The sequence below is a fragment of the Perna viridis genome, chromosome 12 (assembly GCF_037379345.1).
Source record: "Perna viridis isolate PV_CMFRI_1.1 ecotype Kerala chromosome 12, ASM3737934v1, whole genome shotgun sequence".
NCBI classification, from domain to species: domain Eukaryota; kingdom Metazoa; phylum Mollusca; class Bivalvia; order Mytilida; family Mytilidae; genus Perna; species Perna viridis.
The window spans coordinates 27,818,310-27,839,324 of NC_142456.1; positions in this window are offsets into that span (position 1 = coordinate 27,818,310).

Genomic DNA, 21,015 nt, shown 5'->3' on the forward strand with positions numbered 1-21,015 from the left:
TTATGAAGGGATGTAAGTTTGTGATTTTGGTGCCAATCGGAAATTCAAAATGGCCGCCACCGAGGATCTTACTTTAACATTGGACCCTATGAGAAAAACATGTAAAAATCCATATTTATATTCTTGTTGATAAAATGAGTCAATTTCTAACACAAACATAACCTAGAAGCACTGATAAGCATTATAACTACAGAAAAAAATATTGAATTTGCTTTCAATTTTTTGGGGGCCTAATGTTATGGCAGACATAACTTTTTTATAACCTGTTGTTTATGCAAATATGTATCTATTAACAAGCTCCATCCTGTAAGGTTAATTTCAGATTTGTTCATTTATTAAAAGTGTTGAAAAAAATATATTGTTTACCTTTTTGTGAAGCCTTTAACAGAAGTCAAGAAAAAGTGACACTTTGGTATGGTGAATATGGCAGCAAACATGGAGTTAACATTATTGTTTTAAGTTGTTCAACATTAACCACTTATAGTAACCCTTTGATATGCAGTTGCAGTAGCATCAGTGCGGATCAGTTTTGCCATCGTTGTATGTCTATGCCTCCACAGTCATTACCCACTGCCTTTGACATTTCCAGCCATTAATGTCAAATGTTAATGATTTTGATTAGGTTTAACATCAAACACTGACGGTAGCTTATTAGAATTTGGTATGCACTTGCATCAGTACAGATCAGTTTTAGTACCATTTTATGTCTGTGACTATGCACCAGCAGTCACACTTCACTGACTGTAATTAGGGCCCCCGCATCGTGAGATTCGGAAGCTGTATAGTTTTCACTTTGTCTGTCTGTCTGTCCGTCCGTCTGTCTGTCAACAATTATTTTCGTCAAAGTTATCTTAGTTACTACTAATGGGAATGATTTTATATTTGGTCTGAAGCTTGATAATGATGAGTTGTACCGTGTAGCCAATTTTCAGTTCAGTCTTGCGACCACTTCCTGTTTGCCAAGACTTTGAAATTTTCCTTTACCATACAACAAAATAAAATTTTCGTCAAATTTTCTCAGTTACTACTAATGGAAATAATTTGATATTTGGTATGAAGCTTTATAATCGACTTTTGTAGAAACCAGATTATTGACTTAACCAGAAGCAATCGGTGTTTGGTTTTATTTATGAAAAAGAACGGATATGGAGTTAATGTCAAGGAGACAACCTCCCATCTCCAAAGTTTCCGCTCGAGAAAATATACATCTAGAGGTCGCCACATGATCTTCAACAAGTGGGAAATTTCCTCCATGTAGCAAGCTCTAAATTGCCCCAATAAAAACAAAGTGGATAAATCAGTGAACACAATACTGAGGGGGGGGCTGGAGGGGGTCTGATCCTGGAATCCTGACTTTATTTTTACTAAATCCCGAAATCCCGAACAACAAAGGAACTTAAAAACTGCTAAAATCCCAATTCCCGGTGGATTTATTTCCCGAAATCCCGGGCTTAATTCTCAAAAATCCCGAAATCCTGAGCTTAAAAACCTCTGATCCCAGCATCCCGAAAAAGGTCCGGCCCTTCCTCAATACTATATCAGTTTATCATTTATGGTAAGAAACTAAAATGTTTTAAAAAAAGACAACTACATGCCAGTGACTATATTTCCTGCCTTGGGACAGGCGCAAACAATATGCAGCGGGGTTAAACTAGTTTTGTTGGATCCAAACCCTCCCCCTCTATACGGTCAAAGGCTAAAATAAATACAAAGTTAGACACACAGTAAAAATCAACCTGAAATACATCCAATTCATTAGAAAAGTACCTCAACAATTATTAACAATAACATAGAAGACAAACAAATGAGGTATAAACAATGAATGCTCGCAGTTACTGAAAGCAAGCTCAGGACACAAATAAGGATGACAAATCTTCAAGCCTCCCAACACAAAAAATATCAGTTACAAAACTTCCAAAGGATTTAGAACTGCAACATCATAGACTATGTTGGTCTAGCAAGAAGTTGTGCAATGACTAAAATGCTAAAATATGAATGATTAAGTTATAATGTAATGATCTAATAAGAGTATCAATATTTTTTCCTACAAAGACAAGATTTAATGATCTGACAACAATGTCGAATTTATATCCTTTATGAATCAGTCTATTTAAATAATTCTTAAGATTTGATGGACATTGTTTGCATTTATGTGCCTTGTAAACTATATTTCCATACAAAACTGGATGTGAAATGCCTAGTTTAATAAGATTAGTTTTTTAGCAAAGTAATCATGTTGGAGGCTAAGAAACGCTGTGTTTTGCAGAAATTTCATGGATTCCGCAAAACAATGGCAATTTCTGCATTTTTAAAGGCCTGGTTCCGGATTTTAGTATCTTGGGGTTGCAAACTATGCATTATGTCCCCTTTCCAACCTGTCCCATGCAATAATTCCTGTTTACCAATGCTTTAAATTAAAAGAAAATCTTCATCTAAGGAAAATTCCTTGTAAATTTACGCAAAATTATATGAAATATTTAGCAAGTAATTAAACCAGGTGAGCGATACAGGCTCACGTGAGCCTCTGGTTTAACATACATTTCCGAACTGGCATTCCTTCTGGCATACTCTTAAACGTAGGCTGGCCTCATTAGCCTGGCCTGAAGATCTGGCATTTCTTCCAGCATTCTCTAAAATGTAGGCTGGCCTCATTAGCCTGGTCTGGCTTCAGTTTGGCTTGCCTGATTTTTTTTTTATCAAATTTGTGTGCTAAAATAAATGACCTATCTTATATCATCTCTTCAACATAACTGAAGTTATCCTTCAGTCAGTGTGCAAAAATTATAATATAACTCATATAGATAATGGAAAACTTAATACTAAAATTTACGATAAAGGGATGATTGTAAAATATCGGATTTTAGATGGTGATGACCCCTTGTCACCATCTTATGGTATTTACATGTCACTATGGGTTTGATATGCTCATATCTGTAACAATGTTTCAGATTTTTACGAAGGGAATCGTTATGTAAACTAAGAAATTACTACATCAAGGTTTTCAATATCACAAGCTCATGAAAATATTCACAAAATTTTTCAACCGATACCTTAGGAACTCATTATCAAATACAGATATTCTTGTAAAGCATTAATATGTGCGGGTATTTTTCACCTTTTGTTTTACGGAGCTGGCATGTCAGTTAACTACTAGTAGTCCTTAGTTTGTACATTTGTGTAATGAGTATTCAGTTTCTTTATTTCCATTGTAACAAGGGACTCAGACCTTTGTGAACTGATTTCTAGGTGTCTTTAATTGTGTAATATTTTTTCTACAGCAGTCAGATTTTATTTAAAGAGGGAGGGTTGTGACCACACCAAAGTTCTTTAAAGACAGTATGTCTTGTTTCGTTTACATGTTTTGTTTATTTTTATGTTACTTGGGGCAACTCTTATTGTACATGTGTATAATGATGTTTTGGGGCCAGCTACAGCCTGCCCAGTAGTGTGAGGGTTTCTTCGTCATTCACTGAAGACCAATGGGCTTGGATATTTTGGCCTTGGGCTGACATTTTCAACCCAGAGGGTTTGTTGTCTCTTTGGTATTCTAGTTATATCACAAAATGTAGTTATCTTCTTCATATGAAAAAAAAACCAAAATAAATAATTCCTCAAAGTTTACCAAATGGACCATACAAATTATATATAAGACATTGTACCAAGATTTTTAGATTTCATCATGGAAGATGAGCAAGATAAATACTTAACACATCAGGTTATTTCATTGTATAAACTTATCCTATACTGTGAAAGTACTTTAATTTGTGGATACCAATTTTCGTGGATTGGGGAAGCAACACAACTTTGTATTCTTGAATTTGTGGTTTGGAGGTTTTCAGTAAACACATCAATGGAAATCTTCTTTTTATTGGGAACCAAAATTTGTGGTTTAGCCTACCCACGAAATCCATGAAAATTTGTACTTCATGATCAATAGTACTTTCAAAGTAATTGATTGAAGGTTGTACAAGAACTAGAAAAATTTACAATATTGACAAGCTTATCTGTGGCAAGGCTCTTAAGCTTTTGTTATTATACAAACTATTGGTTGAAAATAGGTAGCTTGTTGTCAGATTAGTGAGAAAGGTGTCTTTCTGTTAGGAATGCCTTATGTCCTGACAGAATTTCATTGAATACAGATGTAAAAATATAGTAGTTTTTGTGAAATCAATAAGGAAAATTTTGTAATGACCCAAACCTTCATGAACAAATTATATTTTATTGGGCCATGAAACTCTGAAGGAAAATTAAAAGTAGATGCATTTTTAGCTTAATTAAGTGTTGACAGATTTTCTGTAGGACAAAAAAAATTGCTGAACACAATGTTAGAAAGGAATATATGATAAAGAAATAATTAAACCTGCCTAAACAAAACACAATTGAAAACATTAAATAGTTTTTAATTTAAAACAAACTTGAGTATACCAATCAAAAGCTGAATTTCTGTAAGTGTTAACTGATGCATGTCATATACAAATGAAAAAAGAGTAGAAAGAATTATGCAAAAAATATTCAGGCCAAGCCAAGCTATTGATTTTTCTAGGCCAGGGAAGTCTTATGTTCTGGCCATCACAAGCCAAAATTGAGGCTAGGCCAAGCAAGGCTAAAATCAATATCAGGCCAAAATTGTGGACAGGCAAGGCTCGGCCATGTTTTAGAGTATGCTATTCCTTCTATGAGTGTGAAAATCTTTTCACCAGTGGACAGTGGAATTCAGTAATAATGGGTTGTTGAAGAAGATAAAGTTTACTAGCTGTTGTCGTTATGAAGTCCATACAATATGTTTATAAGAACATCACATAAAGGCATCATTGATACGACATTACCATGTTGCTAAGAGTTAGTACTTCACGTTTTCATGACATTCTGGGGGGTTGACAAAAGTGAAATTTTAAATGAAATGAAATTTAAGTACAATGTAAGAAAAAGAATAAGAATTAAAGTCCATGATTCAAATGAAAATACTTAACCACTTTGAATTTAAAATGAGCACTTTGAGTTCATTTCGTTGTCCATTCATGAATTTTCTGACTGGCACATACAGCAGCTTCACAAATCGGCAGTCTTCTTGGTGAATCATTGGTTCCCAGTTGATAGGAATCTCTGTCTTCCGGTTGAAATGTATCACTTTTAATCGTAGTGTCACATATTTCAAGTGGGTACAATTTCACGATTGGTTGTGAAGCAGTTCCATATTTTGTTCTGACGATGGCTGCTCTCATTAGTCCATCGTTTCCAGTTGTAAGAGCTTTGATTACTCCGATGGTCCATCTGCTTTTTGGATACTTGTCCTCGTGAATTTGTACGACGTCTCCCATTTGGATCTTCTCCTTGTTGTCTCCCGTTTGAGTGTGAAATTCGCATGGCGAAGTGAGGTATTCCGCATTCCAATGAAACCAAAACTGGTGTATTTTGAATGTCTGTCATTCCACATGTTTTTGAATGTCACACTTGTTTGCATGTGTGTTCATTTCACAAAAATCCTCCCACGGGTACGGTGTCGCTGTAATCCGATGTCCCTATAACAGGTGCGATGGCGTCAGCGGATCTATGTCGTTGGACACATACATTAATGGCCGATCGTTTAGAACTGCTTCGACTTCACTGACGATCGTTTGAAGTTCTTCAAGTGTGATGTACAATCTTCCGAGTACCCTACGAAGGCACATTTTAGTCAATCCAATCATCCGCCCCCACTATCAGCCATACCTCGGCGCGCTTCTTGGTATGAATTTCTAACACGTACTACACGACGATTATGCATCATTCAGTGTCACAGATTTGGTAAGTGTCTCTAAAGTTTCTGATGCAGCTAGGTACTTTGAGGCGTTGTCCGATATCACAAGTCTCAGTAGTGACTTCTGGCTTATCTTCTAAACGCGCACAAGAACAATTTCTCTGTTAGATCAGTAACTACTTCCAAATGCACTGCTCTTGTTGACGCACACGTGAATAGGCAAATGTAAACTTTGCTTTCGTGTCCGGTAATGTCTCTCACGAATAAGCTCTGGTAAAGTCCACGCCTGTTACGGTAAATTGCGGTGTTTCCTTCAATCATGTCTTTGGTAGTGGCGGCGGATCAGGTGCACTGCATGGTTTACCGATAACTTAGCGGCATGTGACAAATTTCTGAATGATCTTCTTTACTACTTGTCGTATGTTCGGATTCCAGTAGTTCTGGCGTATTTCGGTGACGATCACAAGTACTCCCAAGTGTTTCATCTTAGCTTGTATTTCCAATATCAATAGCTCGGTGAATCGACTGTGGGTTGGCAGTAGATATGGAAATTTCGACTGTTCACTAATTGGAGCGTTGTGGATCCTCCCAATGCAACAAATGATCTTATTTTCATCTAAGTAAAGTCACAGTTGTCGAATAAAGGCACTCGTCGTCTTTTTCTGCGATTTCAGAATCTCAATTTCATTACCAAATGAAGCCATCTGTGTTGTCATCATCCAATCAATCATTGATTCCTCCATCTCATTACATGTAATGAATTTGTTCACTGTTCGTTCCAGACTAGGTTTTCGGCAATTCCTAATGAATCGATATATCCACAATGTTACTCGTAACAATCGCTTCAATGTACCGAATCTCGTAATGTCCACTGTTCTGTGAATTACTGTTGTGTCATCCATATCGCTCGTTGTTTGTAATGCTGCGTTAACATTTTCCTCCAACTTTGCGCTTGTCATAAGAACGCTAGTGCTCGTATTCCATTCTGGCCATTTAGCTTTGGAAGTGATCCATTCCGGTTCATTAATCCATAATTTATAATAATAATAATCAATAAATCGGCTTGACATGATATTGTCTACATACAAGTCCTGTTCCATTATTTCAGAAATTTCAGTGCTGTTCTCGTCTAGGTGTTTGAATAGAGTGGTGTTAAGAATAAATGGTGAGCACATGGCCTCGAACAATACTGACATTAACCTGTAGGTTGTGAGTTTGCCATGTGGCTCATTTGCTAACCAGAAGTAACAAGTTGTGTCCCTATCTTTCTCATATAGGCCTACTTGCAAAAACGCTTCCTCGATGTCTGTGCTGATTCCATACTTTCCAATTCTAAATCTCATGAGGATTTTTGTCAAGTTGTTTAAATCAGGCGGGATTGACTTCAAACATTCGTTTAGGCTAGGTGCATCTTGACATGGTTTACAACTGCAATCTTATACTATACGGATTGGAGTAGTCTCAGAGTCCTTCTTCACTGGGTGATGGAGAATGTAATGGACAATACGCTTATTGTCTTGATCGTCTGTTTCAGGAACTCTCTCTTTGAAACCTCTCCATTCTTGTTCTTCGAAAATCTACATGTATTTCTGTAGTAAATACGGCTCTTACTCAAGCGCTTAACAATGTTTTCAGTCCTGCTCTTGGCAACTGCAATATTTGAAAGTAGTACTGGGTGTTCTGGTTTTCAAGGCAACATTACGGTGTATTTCCTGTTATCGGAAGTTATAGCCTCTTTCTGATACTGCCCCGTGCAGGTCCGGATGTCAAAAGAATAAGCCTGCAGCAGCCCTAAGCTTTTCGTAAAAGGCAACTAAATAGTGCTCAGAACCCTAGCCGGTTGTTAGGGCACTCTGCCCACAGAGCAACTTGGTTGTGTGCCCCAGGTGGTGGAATGGGGTACCCCTGGTGTGTTACATGCTGGGGTTGTCAGGCTATAATACGGAAAATCTGACCGCAAACCATAGTGGTGCACCATGTTGGGAAAGATGCCACGTTCCTCGCACGTTAAAAAACCCTACTGTGGTATTCTTCTGGAGTAGGAACCATAGGGCTCCGCCACAGAAGGCTAAATTGCCCGACCCTACCCACCTCCTATTTCCAGTGGCAATCAAAATTTGTCAACCCCATTATCCTTGTGTTCCATCCCATTTTTCATTTCATCATCATTTCATGTTCATTTTATCATCCACTTCATGTTCATCGCCTGAATATAGCTGAAATATTGCTGCTCCAGCGTTAAACCCCAACAACAAACTTTCTGATACCTCTCCATGAAATTCGTCTCATCTGTATCCTCGCATAAAATGATTCCAATGGACTCAAGTTTCCAGAACTTTTCTATCTCTATTTCCTCGAAATGATGCAATATTATCACATTTAGCATTACTGTTGATGCTGATGTCTGACTAATGTTTATGTTCACTGGTCCTGAGAGTAAATATCCAATTTTCGATTGGACAGCAGTGGGTCCATTACCTCTTATCACTTGATGTCCTACGATTTCCCAGTAGTAGTCTGCGCCTACAAGTAGGTCTATCTCAAATCGTTTTCTATCTCGTACTGGGTGTGCCAACTTAAGACCTCTCAAATATGGGAAGTTGCGTGTCACATTTGGTATCTTGTTTCACAATGGAATAGCAATTTGTGGGACAATTATCGTTTCTGTTTGCTTTTTTTCTCCTGTGTTGGTCTGAACGTTAATTGTTGTAACATCTGAGTTTCGCAATTTCTGTGACGTATCTCTGAATGCTGACACCTGAATATTGACTTTCCCGGTTGGTTTGACTCGTAGATTATCAGCTAACTTCTGTGGATTGAAAGAACATTGAGCGCCCTCATCAAATAAAATGTTTGTTTCAACTCCTTTGTTTTCAGTAAAATCTCACTGCTTCTTTGTGATGTGTGCATTACAGTTGTCTCTTCATGCATTTCTATTATGTTAATAGCTGTTGACTGTGGTTTTGCATTTTCAGTGGTGCCTGTTGTTGACTCCTTTCCTTTGCAGATACTAGTGTGATGTATCGATTTGCATTTCTTACATCGTTTTGTTGATTTGCATGAGGATACATGGTGTGCTCCTAAACAGCATAATTGTTTCTGTTTTACAATTTTCAATCTTGCGTTAACATCCGTTACTTTGGTACAGTCTATTGGAAAATGGTCCCAGGAACAAAATATACAAGATCATGTTGTATTCTTTTTCATCTTGTTGTTTGTCTTTGGTTGCGCTCCCATCTAAAATGCTGTAGCATGCATCTTTTTCTGTCTCATCTACTCCCTTTCCGGCTTCTAGTACGTCAATTTCATCCCTGATCAATATGCATAGTTTCTCCAAAGTTAGTGTGCTTTTCTTGTGTTCTTACGCTATAGATTTTCTGATTTCTGATGGCAATATCTCTAGGATAATTGGCACTAAGATCGATCCATACATGTCCAACATTTGACCAAGTGTTTCTAATCCATGGACGTAAGACTCAATATTAACCCTGTATGCTATCAAACTATAGACATTATTTGTTGGTGCTGGCAATTTCATGAACGCTTTCATGTATAGGTGAATCCTTTTACTCGGATTTCCATATCTGTCTTGGAGTAGATTGAGTGGGGTATCGTAATTTTCGTTGGTCAAAGCAAAACCATCTACTGTTTGTGCGGCACTTCCCTCGAGCTGGGCAAGTAAGTAGCTGAATTTTTGTATAGGTGTCAAAGTGTTATTGGAATGTATTGACAATTCAAAGCAATCCCAAAATATCTGCCATTTCAGTACATCACCATTGAAGTATGGTAGGTCTAGTTTCAGGAGTCTATGATTGTTGCATGATTGAAATCTAGGACTTGACAGAATCTCATATGTTGCATTTTCTGAGTATGCATGGAAGTGTTCTTGTACATAATTTGGTCTGATGGACAGGTATGCATCTCCAGGGCGGGAATGGAACAATGATTACTCAGTGTATCTATTGCACAAGTGTTCATATCTGCGGAATATGAAGGCGTGGGCGTATAAGTAGATTCATGTGGGTTTTGTCTGATGGCGTAGGTTCAACATCTTGCATAAATTTTGTGTGGTTTTCGTTACTTTGTAATGACTCGGCAAATTTGTATATTTGTCTAACTTTACAATCTAATACATACTTGTATTTGTCTGCATCAGTGAGCTCCTGCTCGAAGTCCTCTTTTTTGGATATCTGCTCAAGAATCTTATCTTTCAAGTCTGTGAGAGTTTTCTATTTCTGTGTCACCGTCTCCTCGAAAGATTTTACATCGCCGATTTCAGTGTCCGTTTTCGTCTCAAATCATCGAATTTCTGCAGTAGTTTTGTCACAAATCCTCGGTATTCTGCACGAACTGATTTTAGACTTAGCTTGGATACCATTTCCAGCGGCACAACACCATAAAATGTGGTGGAATTATGTAATAATGTGTTGTTGAAGAAGATAACGTTTACTAGGTGTTGTCGTTATGAAGTCCATACAATATGTTTATAAGAACGTCACATAATAGTGTCATGGATACGACGACGTTACCATGTTGCTAAGAGTTAGTACTTTGGGTTTTTCCCGACAGGCCCGGCCATGTTTTAGAGTATGCTATTCCTTCTATGAGTGTGAAAATCTTTTCACCAGTGGAGAGCATCTGCAAAAACATATAAGCTGTAGATGGGATTCCTGGATTGTTTAATTTGAAATTTTGCTGTCCACTATACAATTCGGGACATGAATATCATAAAATTTTTTAGAATGAATATGATTTTTTGTTATTCTGAAATGATAATTAGTAATGCATTTACCAATTTTCCTTGCTCCAAAATCTTAAACTTGAAAAGTTAGAATAAAAATAGAAAATTGTAAAGCATTTACTAATTGGGTTGATATTGGTATTTAGATTCTGCAGTTACCTGTTTGTCTAAATGAATTTCTACAGCAAACCATGGAAATTAAAAGCATAATTTACAACCTATTAAATTAATATGATAAAGCTTCTGTAAGTTATCAAAAAAGTCATGAAAGTAGCATCACTTTCAAAATGAATTTTAAATGTCAAATTTAAAATGTCATGACAATCCTTGAAACAGATTATGACATGTGTTTTATGATTGCATGTCTCCATTTACCTCACAAAAACAAACCAAAATGTATTAAATGTCATTGAGACAACCGTCCATGTTGCATTTTTGATCAATCAATGTAGAGTTTTATTACTTTATTTCCTCAAAGTTGTTAGGAGGGTGTCCATGTAAAAATCAGGCAGATCTTATTACATGTATATGGGTAGCTCAGGCTAAATTTTATCCCACTGCATTTTTTGGTTCAATGTATCATATATATCATTTGTATGTCAAATAATATAAAAGTTTGTTTTAAATTGACCACAGATTTACAGAAAATGACTTTAAATTTCCCTAACCAGGGATCGCGCTGGGCTTCACATGTGTTGCAATTTGAGATTTTTTATTTGATCTGGCCACAAAAATAACCAGTTGGTGATTTTCTTGGCGTCTAGGTTTTGTATATTAAAACTGACATGAAGTTTGTCAAGCAACGGATATTCTCTCCAATTTAGCACTTGTGTTGACACCTGGTCAAAGTTAATTGACTATAACCAATTTATGACTGAAGCCAATCAAAGGTAATTAGACCAAGTGACCATGACTCATAATATCCTCCTGGGAGGTGTCAATCAGATGTAAAATATATTATTGAGCCAATCAAAACTCTCACCATCTGGTCAAAGGTCATGTGCACGTGGCTACATACAAGCTTCATGGCCCTGTTATACCATATGATACATTCAGAAACAGATTTACCTTATAACAGAATGAATTAAATCCAATTAACAATGATTATCCTGTCAGGAAGTGTTTAAAACACCTCGAAATGCAAGAATTTAAAAGAAAATGGATGACATTTGTTTACACTTTTGTCATGTGCCTTTTTGGTGGGAAAATCGGTAAACAAATAGATGGGGTTTCCCAAATTCTAATGAAGGAAATACTGAATGCATTAAGTCATAAACCAGTGCAGGTCCGGGTATCATAAGAATAGGCCTGCAGCAGCGCTAAGCTTGTCGTAAAAGGCGACTAAATAGTGCTCAGAACCCTAGCAGGGGGATAGGGTGCTCTGCCCAGAGAGCAACTGGGTTGTGTGCCCCAGGTGGTGGAATGGGGTACCCCTGGCGTGTTACATGCTGGAATTGTCAGGATATAATACGGAAAACCTGACCGCAAACCATAGTGGTGCACCGTGTTGGGAAAGATGCCACATTCCTACTGTGGTATTCTTCTGGAGTAGGAACCATAGGGCTCTGCCACAGGATGCTAAATTGCCCGACCCTACCCATGTCTCCCTCTTTCCAGTGGCAATCAAAATTTGTCAACCCCACTATCATTGTGTCCCATCCCATTTTTCATTTCATCATCATTTCATGTTCATTTTATCATCCACTTCATGTTCACCGCCTGAATATAGCTGAAATATTGCTGCGCGGGTGTTAAACCCCAACAAACAAACAAACAAACATTAAGTCATAATATTCAAATAAAGAGAATTAGAGATAATTCAAAAGGGACACAATTAATGGTCCATGTTAGTTTGCTAGAAATTTTATCACTTGAAAAAGGAATCAAGTTTGTTGAAAATTTATTAATAAAAAATAAAATTATACAATGTTTTTTAAGATAAACTTAATTAGACCACAAAGGACAAAGGTCATCATGTTTTCAAATCAGGGACTATATGAGCATAGTAATATAAAGTCCTTGATAGAAATAAAGCACCTGTATCTGGTGTAGCACTTTATTATTTTGCATACAAAAAGTGACTAATGGTTCTAGATCCTGACTAAGACTAGAGCTAAAAACCTGCTTTATACATGCATCAAAAGTGAATTTTGGATACATGCATGTCATGAATGAAGGGGTTATTTTGATAAATTTACAAAGATAACTCATCACTGGGCTTAAAACTGTCATTTTTAAAAAATTAGAAAAAAAATTGTGGGACCCATTTTTTGCTATAGTTTCTGAAAATGGCGACAAAAATTGGCAGCTGGCGACAGAATTTTGAAAGCCAGAGCAGCCCCTGCTAACAAGCAACCATTAAGGAGTTACCTCCCTTTTAAGCTCACCTGGCTGAAGGCCATGTGAGCTATTGCCATCACTGGGCATCTGTCGTCCTTCTTTTCTGTTGTCATTAACTGTTTTTTAAAACTCTTCTTTTCTGAAACTACAGGACCAATTAGAACCAAACTTTGGATGAATGTTCCTGAGGGTATTCTGCATAGAACTGATCCATCGAAAAAACATCGCTGCCATTTATAAAAATAGATTGTATGGGTCAGACAGTAAAAGTGCTTAGCATGATAAGATATTTTTGTGTAAATCTGTTGGAGTTATTGTCTTTTTTTAACTTTTTTTGCTATTTTTGTTATTTCTTTTTAAAATTTTCTGTAACACTACTACACCAATTAGAAGCAAACTTTTTATGAATGATCCTTAGTCAGGTCTGCATAGAATTGATGTGGGGATTTTCATTCCATAGAAAAACATGGCCACTGTTACTTAAAATTAAAGTTAGGCGTTGGACTGAAGGTTTTTACCTAAATCACCAAAACCATTAGATGTAGCTGAATGCTGACAGGGTAAAGGTGTTTAGCATGATAAGACCCATCTGAGGTCATATTTTCTTGTTAATCAGTTAAGCCATGTTGGAGTCATTGCCTTTTTTCCATTTTTACATTTTTCTATTTTTTAAATGTTATAACTTATAAAAATCTTCTCCTTGGACACTATTCAACTGATTAGAAATAAACTTGGTATGAATGTTTAAAGTGTGTTCTGCATAAAACTGATTTGGAGATTTTTGATCTGTCAAAAAACATGGCTGCCATTACAAAAATGAACAATAGGGTTCAGACAGAAGTTTTTCATCTATATATCTCCAAATCCATAAGGTTAAGCCAAATTTTTACCTCTGAAACTACTGACAGAATTTAATAAAAATTGATATGATTGATATGATTGTTCCTTAGGTATCAGCATTAGGAATTTTTATCCAAGGAAAAATATGGCCACTTTTACCAAAATAGAATGTTGCTTATTGAACCAGGTGAGGGATTCAGGCTCTTTAGAGCCTCTAGTTTCAACCAATTTCAATGTATTTCTCTTTAATTATTGCAGTTAATCAAAAACCAACATTCAACTTTGAGAAAGGTTGCATTTTTGATGTGAAATGGATAAAAATAATTTGAAAAACAAAATTTGCGATGTCCCACCCACTGCCTGGTTTTTGCATGGACACCCTCTTAAGTGCTAAGATTTAAAAGTAGGTCTTCACTCTTACTATTTCACTATGAGTCCAGGATAGTTTGAAATTCTTTTATGTAAAAAAAATGGTGAGCTGAATATGATATCTTGTTTCATAAGGTCAGAGTAAAAATATTGTGGGTATCCAGGCCTATCTTTAATGCTTCATCCAAACTACTGGTATCGGTACTGCAGTATGACATACAAAGGGAATAATTGTAATTTAGAAATCAAGCAGTCCCAGTATTCTTGGTCATGTGACAAGTGTCCGTTTCTATTTATGATATATCTTCATAGGTAGTATGTTTAATTTGTCACTAAGAGCATAATAGGTTATGGACATACTGTAACTGTTGTAATTATTCAGGGCAATATACTGTGAAAATACTTTAATTTTTGGTCAGTTTTCGCGGGTTGGGTAAGAAACATCTGTTCATATATTCTTGAATTCATGGATTAGACATGTCCATCATATGAATGAATGGAATATTTCCTTTTAGTCGGGAACCAAATTCCTTTGATCGTCAAGCCAATGAAAACCACAAAAATTTGCACCCTGTGGCACGAACAATGATACTTTCACACTAAAATACCTGGATCAAAGGACCCAGTAAGTTTATAACATAAATTTTTGCTGTAAGTTTTAACATTTTGCTCAACTATATAAAAAAATCATTACTTATTGTCCCCTTTCGGACTTTTTTTTTTGTAATGCTTCATCCAATTGATTTCATATTTGGTATATAGTCTTATCATGACAAATTACAAGTTAAGTTTGAATGACCTTAGGGTTGAATGATTTTTACGGAAGTTATGGTCCTTGGACATAGAAAATTTCATGAAATTTTATGTTTTCTGATTTTTTTGTAATGCCTCATCCAATTGATTTCATATTTGGTATATAGTCTTACCATGACAAGTTACAAGTTAAATTCGAATGATGTTACGGTTGAATGATTTTTACAGAAGTTGTGTCCCTTGGACATAGAAAATTTCACAAAATTTTATGTTTTCCAGACTTTCTTTGTAATGCCTCATCCAATTGATTTCATATTTGTTAGCTAGTCTTATCATGACAAGTTACAAATTAAATTTAAATATTATTGGGTCAAAATGGTCTATATGGAACTTACGACCCTTTGACATAGAAAATTACATAAAATTTTATGTTTCATCATTTTGATGCAAATTGCTGCTGTCATTCTAGAGTTATTTACCCTTTAATTCATAATAACGAAACTTTTTTCAACTTTCCAGGTGATAGAAAGAGAATGTCTTTATGCAGCTTTCTGTAATGCAAAAATGTTATTATCTACTGTAAAATGAAGCTCAGGTTTGATTTTGATGGAATTTGCTTTTGCTGTTCAAGAGTTATTTTCTCTTGATTGTTAAAAAATAACACCATCCATTGTTAGTTCACATATATAAAAAAAAATCTCATAAAGGCAATGAGTTCAAAGGCTGAAAGGCGACACTGTATTGCATCAGCAATACTGTCAGAATGCTTGTTTTCATGAAAAAGGCAGGAGGTATGGAACTATCTAATTTTTTGTCCTGTTTAATCAAACAAGAAGACCATTAGAGATTATATAAGCTTCTGATTGGCCAATTATTAAAGGAAACATCTCTGATACATGTATTACAGGTGCCTGTATTTTGAAATTATTCATGGTTGAACTGAATGCCTTCTATAAATTATCCATATTATTTTGTGGCTCAGGTGGCTTAGTGGGTGACTGCAGCTGTTCAAAATGGCAATTTAAACACAATTGAGAAACACATTGTGCCATATACCTTTCTTAGTATTTAATTAAGAATAGGCATGGAAGGAATGATCTAAGGAGGGGTCTCTGAAAAAGTTTACTTTTTTTTTATGTCCTTCTTTACCTTGGAAAGCTCTACCTAAGTGAACAGTCAAAGTTATAGGACAACTCCTTATTGAAGTAATTGTCCTTGGAAGGGGAAAAAGGATTTTTGTACTTTTTAATCAATATTCCTTGAAAACCATAATAGGTAAAAAAAAAATTCATTTAATGTTATGATACTTAAGATAAGGTCTCCATTGGGTTGTAGTTGCAGGACAATCCCTTAATAGACCTATTGGTTTTGTTAATCTTTTAAATACGCCTAAGACGGACGTATCATGGTATGCCATTGTCCGTCTATCCCTATGTCTGTCTGTTGTCCACACTTCAGACAATAATGCTTTCGCCTACTCTTATGAAACTTTGATAAATTGCTCATATCTATTGGCATAAGTTCCCTTTCGATTTTTATAAATTTCAGATTTATGGTTTCCATGTTATGAATTTTTTTACTTTAAAAAAGGGGGATTTTCAAGTTTTTGGACAATAACTTAAAAACACTTTACCAACTTTTATGAAACTTTGGTATATTGTTCATATTTATTGATGTAAGCTCCCTTTTGATTTTTATAAATTTCAGTTTTATGGTTTCTGTGTTATGAATTTTTTTACTTAAAAAAAAAGAGGGATTTTCAAGTGTTTGGACAATAACTCAAAAGCACTTTCACCAACTTTATGAAACTTTGTGAATTGTTCTTATCTATTGAAGTAAGCTCCCTTTCGATATCTGTAAATTTAAGTTTTTTGGTTTCCATGTTATGAATTTTTATACTAAAAAAAGGGGGATTTTCAAGTTTTCGGACAATAACTCAAAAACACTTTCACTCACTATCTATTTATGGAAGCCCCATTCCAATTTGTATGGAAGTCAAATTTTACGTTCCTGTGTTATGAAGTTTTACTCTTTAAAAAAAAGGCGGAAAGGGCCAGGGAAATTTTATTCCTTGAAAAATAGTTGAAAACGGACCATTTTTTATGATGATCGACTAGTAAATATGAAAGGTACTTGGTAACCTTGTCAGAAAAGTGGGTTTTGAACAATATAGAAATGTATGGGTGAAAAATCAAGACAACAGACTTAATTAAACTTGAGGTAGCCTTGACAGTGCCAATTTTTTTGTGCATTTTTAATTTACATTTTTTTTTTGGGGGGGGAGATATTTGACAGGGCTCACAGTATTTCTAGTTGATCATAAAAATTTCTTTAAAAGCATGAGGACAAGTTAAAAGGGCAACAGGTGTATCATGTGCTTAAAGGCTTAAAGTGCAGCTCTTTATTACTAAGTTATGACACTTTGAAGACAGGACAAGGGAATGGCATAGCATGTGACTACTTCATGTGACTATTTCAATTTCTCTTTCTGGTATATAGACTACAGAAAACACCATGAAAAAAAGGGGGTAAGAGGAGAAGTTTATGAGGAAGGTCAGAGGTCAAAATATCTTTGGTTAATCTATAGTCAAAGACAAGGTTATTCAATGAATACTTGCACCAATGATTTCCAATGTTCAGATCTCAGCTTGTAAATGATTAAGTACCAACCCTTTTAAAGTTCAGATGCTGCTACTGGTACAAGTGATTCTTGGCCTTGTGGGTTTGTCTGTCCATCCATGTGTCCATCTGTTGTGGACAACACTCCATAAATTGGAATTATAACTTTTAAGTTATTATGGATGCCTTAGAGGACTACACAAGAAAATGGATAAAATGAGAACAAGAAGACATTGATAATCTGTCAGACTAGGTAAAGGCCGTGAGATCTTTAATTTTGAAATGAATGAAACTTTTAAGTTGATCAATGAGTGTCAATGCTACATCAGGTTTCAAAGACCCCGATGTAGCAAAACATTGTCTACTGTGACAAATGTGTTATCTTACCAGCAGACAAAGCCCAAAACAACATTGCTTTGTCTGCAAAACATATTACATCCAGTGTTTATTATCAGAGGATGACATAGAAAAAAATAGCAGTGATAAGACCTATACTGCCACTACACACTCCAAATAAGAAATAGTGGATAACCATAAATCTGTGCTATCCTCTTTAGGTCTCTCTACCAAAGATGATGTACTAGATTCCTAAACTCCACAAGAATTCATACAAACAATGTTACATAGCTGGATCTGCAAAATGTACCACCAAACCTCTTTCAAAACTTAACTTCTATACTCACAGCTGTCAAAAAGGGTATCCAGTCTTACCACAACACTTTTTACTCTGGTAGTGGTATTAATTCAATTTGGATCCTGAAAAATTTGATAGATTTTTTGGAGATCCTCAATTCAATATTATTATCAAAATATAGCATAAAAACCTATGATTTTTCAACACTGTATTCTTCTATTCCCCATACTCAGTTAAAATTCTGACTCAAAAACATTATTTATCATTGTTTCTCAAAAAAAGATGGTATACTTAGATACAAATATATAGTTCTTGGTAGAGATTCCTCATACTTAGTAAAAAATAATTCCAAATCATCTTCCAAAAATACAGGAGATGTTTCCTGAAGGAAGGAATTTTTTATCGATAACATATTTGTCCAATGTGGTAGACGCGTTTTTAAACAACAGTCTGCATTCCAATTGGAACAAATTGTGCTCCTCTACTTCCTTCACTCTTGTGAGGCTGACTTTGTAGCTGATCTGATCCACAAGAAAGAACATTGTTTAGCTAGATCCTTTAATCTCAGTTTCAGCTATATAGATAACGTATTATCATTAAATAATCCTAGTTTTGTGGATTTGATACATCGCATGTACCCAAAAGAACTTGAGATAGAGGATACAACAGACACTGTGAAGTCAGCCTCATATCTTGACCTACACTTAGAGATCGATGATAAAGGAAAACTATAGACCAAACTATACGATATATGTGATGCCTTTTCATTCAGTACATGTATTGTCAACTTTCCTTTCATCTGTGGCAACATCCCTTCAGCACCTGCGTATGGATTTTTCATATCACAACTCATACGTTATTCCACAGCTTGCCGTAACTATGCAGACTTCTTGCATTGCGCTAGACTTCTTAAAATTAGGCTTCTGAAACGGGGTTTTGTTGCTACAAGATTGAAGTCATCACTACAGAAGTTTTATGGTTATCATCATGAACTCATGGATCTTTACAGTATATCCACCTGCGCCATGAAAACTGATTTGTTATATGTGTCACAGTTTTCCTTTCCTCTTTCGACTACCCCGGACTTAACTTTTTATGAGCAACTTGGCAGGTGTTTCTAGAAAAGCCTACCAATGCACCTGGTCAATGCTCCCGGTTTTTGGTGGAGTCCAAGTTGGATCGTTAAGGTGTATAAGTTTTTAGAGAGAAATTAAATATATACGATAGAAGGGGTATGGTACATCTCTTCAATTACTTAAAGTACATGCATGAATTATGATGAGTTATATCATAATCAAGAAAAAATTCACTTCACCAAAATATTTCTTCCATTTGCCTATAGATATCATCATTCTTGGGAACTTACAAAGTGTCATTCAAAGTCATGTAAAACAGCTTTACATAAGGTACTTTTTTGTAAAGGTATTTTATGTGAAAGTTGCAATCTTCCTGGTTGTTGGAAGTTTATTTGTTTATTGGTTTATGAATTCTTAATTTGATCAGAACTTCTTGTTTTCATAAAATCTTGGCATATTGTTTGGAATTTAGATTTAATGTTTGAATGAATCATTCTCCAGTAACTAGAAAACACAACTTGTGAGCAATGCTCACCAAATTGATATCGCCACACTCTTCCCATTTGATAACGAACCTTCTTGCCTCTGAACTGAATTGACTCAAAATCTAAAATAGGAGGTGAAAGTAATATTTCATTGAGTAGTGTAGGAGGAGTTGTGGATATGAGATGGGTATATTCATTAAAGGCAACGTCAAAATTTTTCAATTGAAAACCCAAAAAACTTTCAGATCTAAATCTGAAATTATTAGTGCATACAGTGATATATGAGCCACTGTATGGTAGGTGGTGACCTCTTTGTTGTAATCTTACAGTATGGCTATTGACTTTTGGTCATTTTCTAAATACTATAGCACCTACAATAAAGGGATATTGATAACATGAAAATCTTCTCATGCCTTAGGTGTTTAACTGAGGCCACATACTTTTTTTCCATTTGCCATAGTACTTAACTTAAAAAAGAATTGAGTTGTTAGGTAGGTAAAGAGTAATCAAGGGAACCAAGGTTCTGGCGGTAATCAAAAGAATGTAATCCAGGGTCAAAGACCAGACATGGAAAACAGACATACACAACAAAGAACACAATATAACCAAAATAATACATACAAAGTAACAAAAGCAAATGAGCAACTTGGACTCCACCAAAAACCGGGAGCATTGACCAGGTGCATTGGTAGGCTTTTCTAGAAACACCTGCCAAGTTGCTCATAAAAAGTTAAGTCCGGGGTAGTCGAAAGAGGAAAGGAAAACTGTGACACATATAACAAATCAGTTTTCATGGCGCAGGTGGATATACTGTAAAGATCCACGAGTTCATGATGATGACCATAAAACTTCTGTAGTGGTGACTTCAATCTTGTAGCAACATAACCCTGTTTCAGAAGCCTGGTTGTTAGAAGTCTAGCGCGATACAAAAAGTCTGCATAGTTTCGGCAAGCTCTGGCATAACATATGAGTTGTGATTTGAACACTCCATGCGCAGGTGCTGAAGGGATGTTGCCACAGATGAAAGGAAAGTTGACAATTCTGAATGAAAAGTTATCAGATTTGTCGTAAAGTTTAGTCAGTAGTTTTCCCTTACCATTGATTTAAAAGATATTTTATCTCTCAAATTATTCCATTTCTTAATATTCAAAAGATTAATATAAAGTTGTGTAATAAAGTGATACTGCCATTACTAATTGTGTAAATAATGTTGTGACACCTATCAATGAGATCAAAACAGAATTGACAGAAAAAAAAAAAAAATACAATTCGAAGTTTTCTTGACATGTCAGTAGCCAGTTTGATATTTTACAGGTTAAAAATTAATTTTTAAAAAATATTTTACAGGCTAGGAGGTTATTTAATTATCAGTATATGGTATATACACTTCCTTGTTCTATTATTAATGCTTGAAGCTTGCT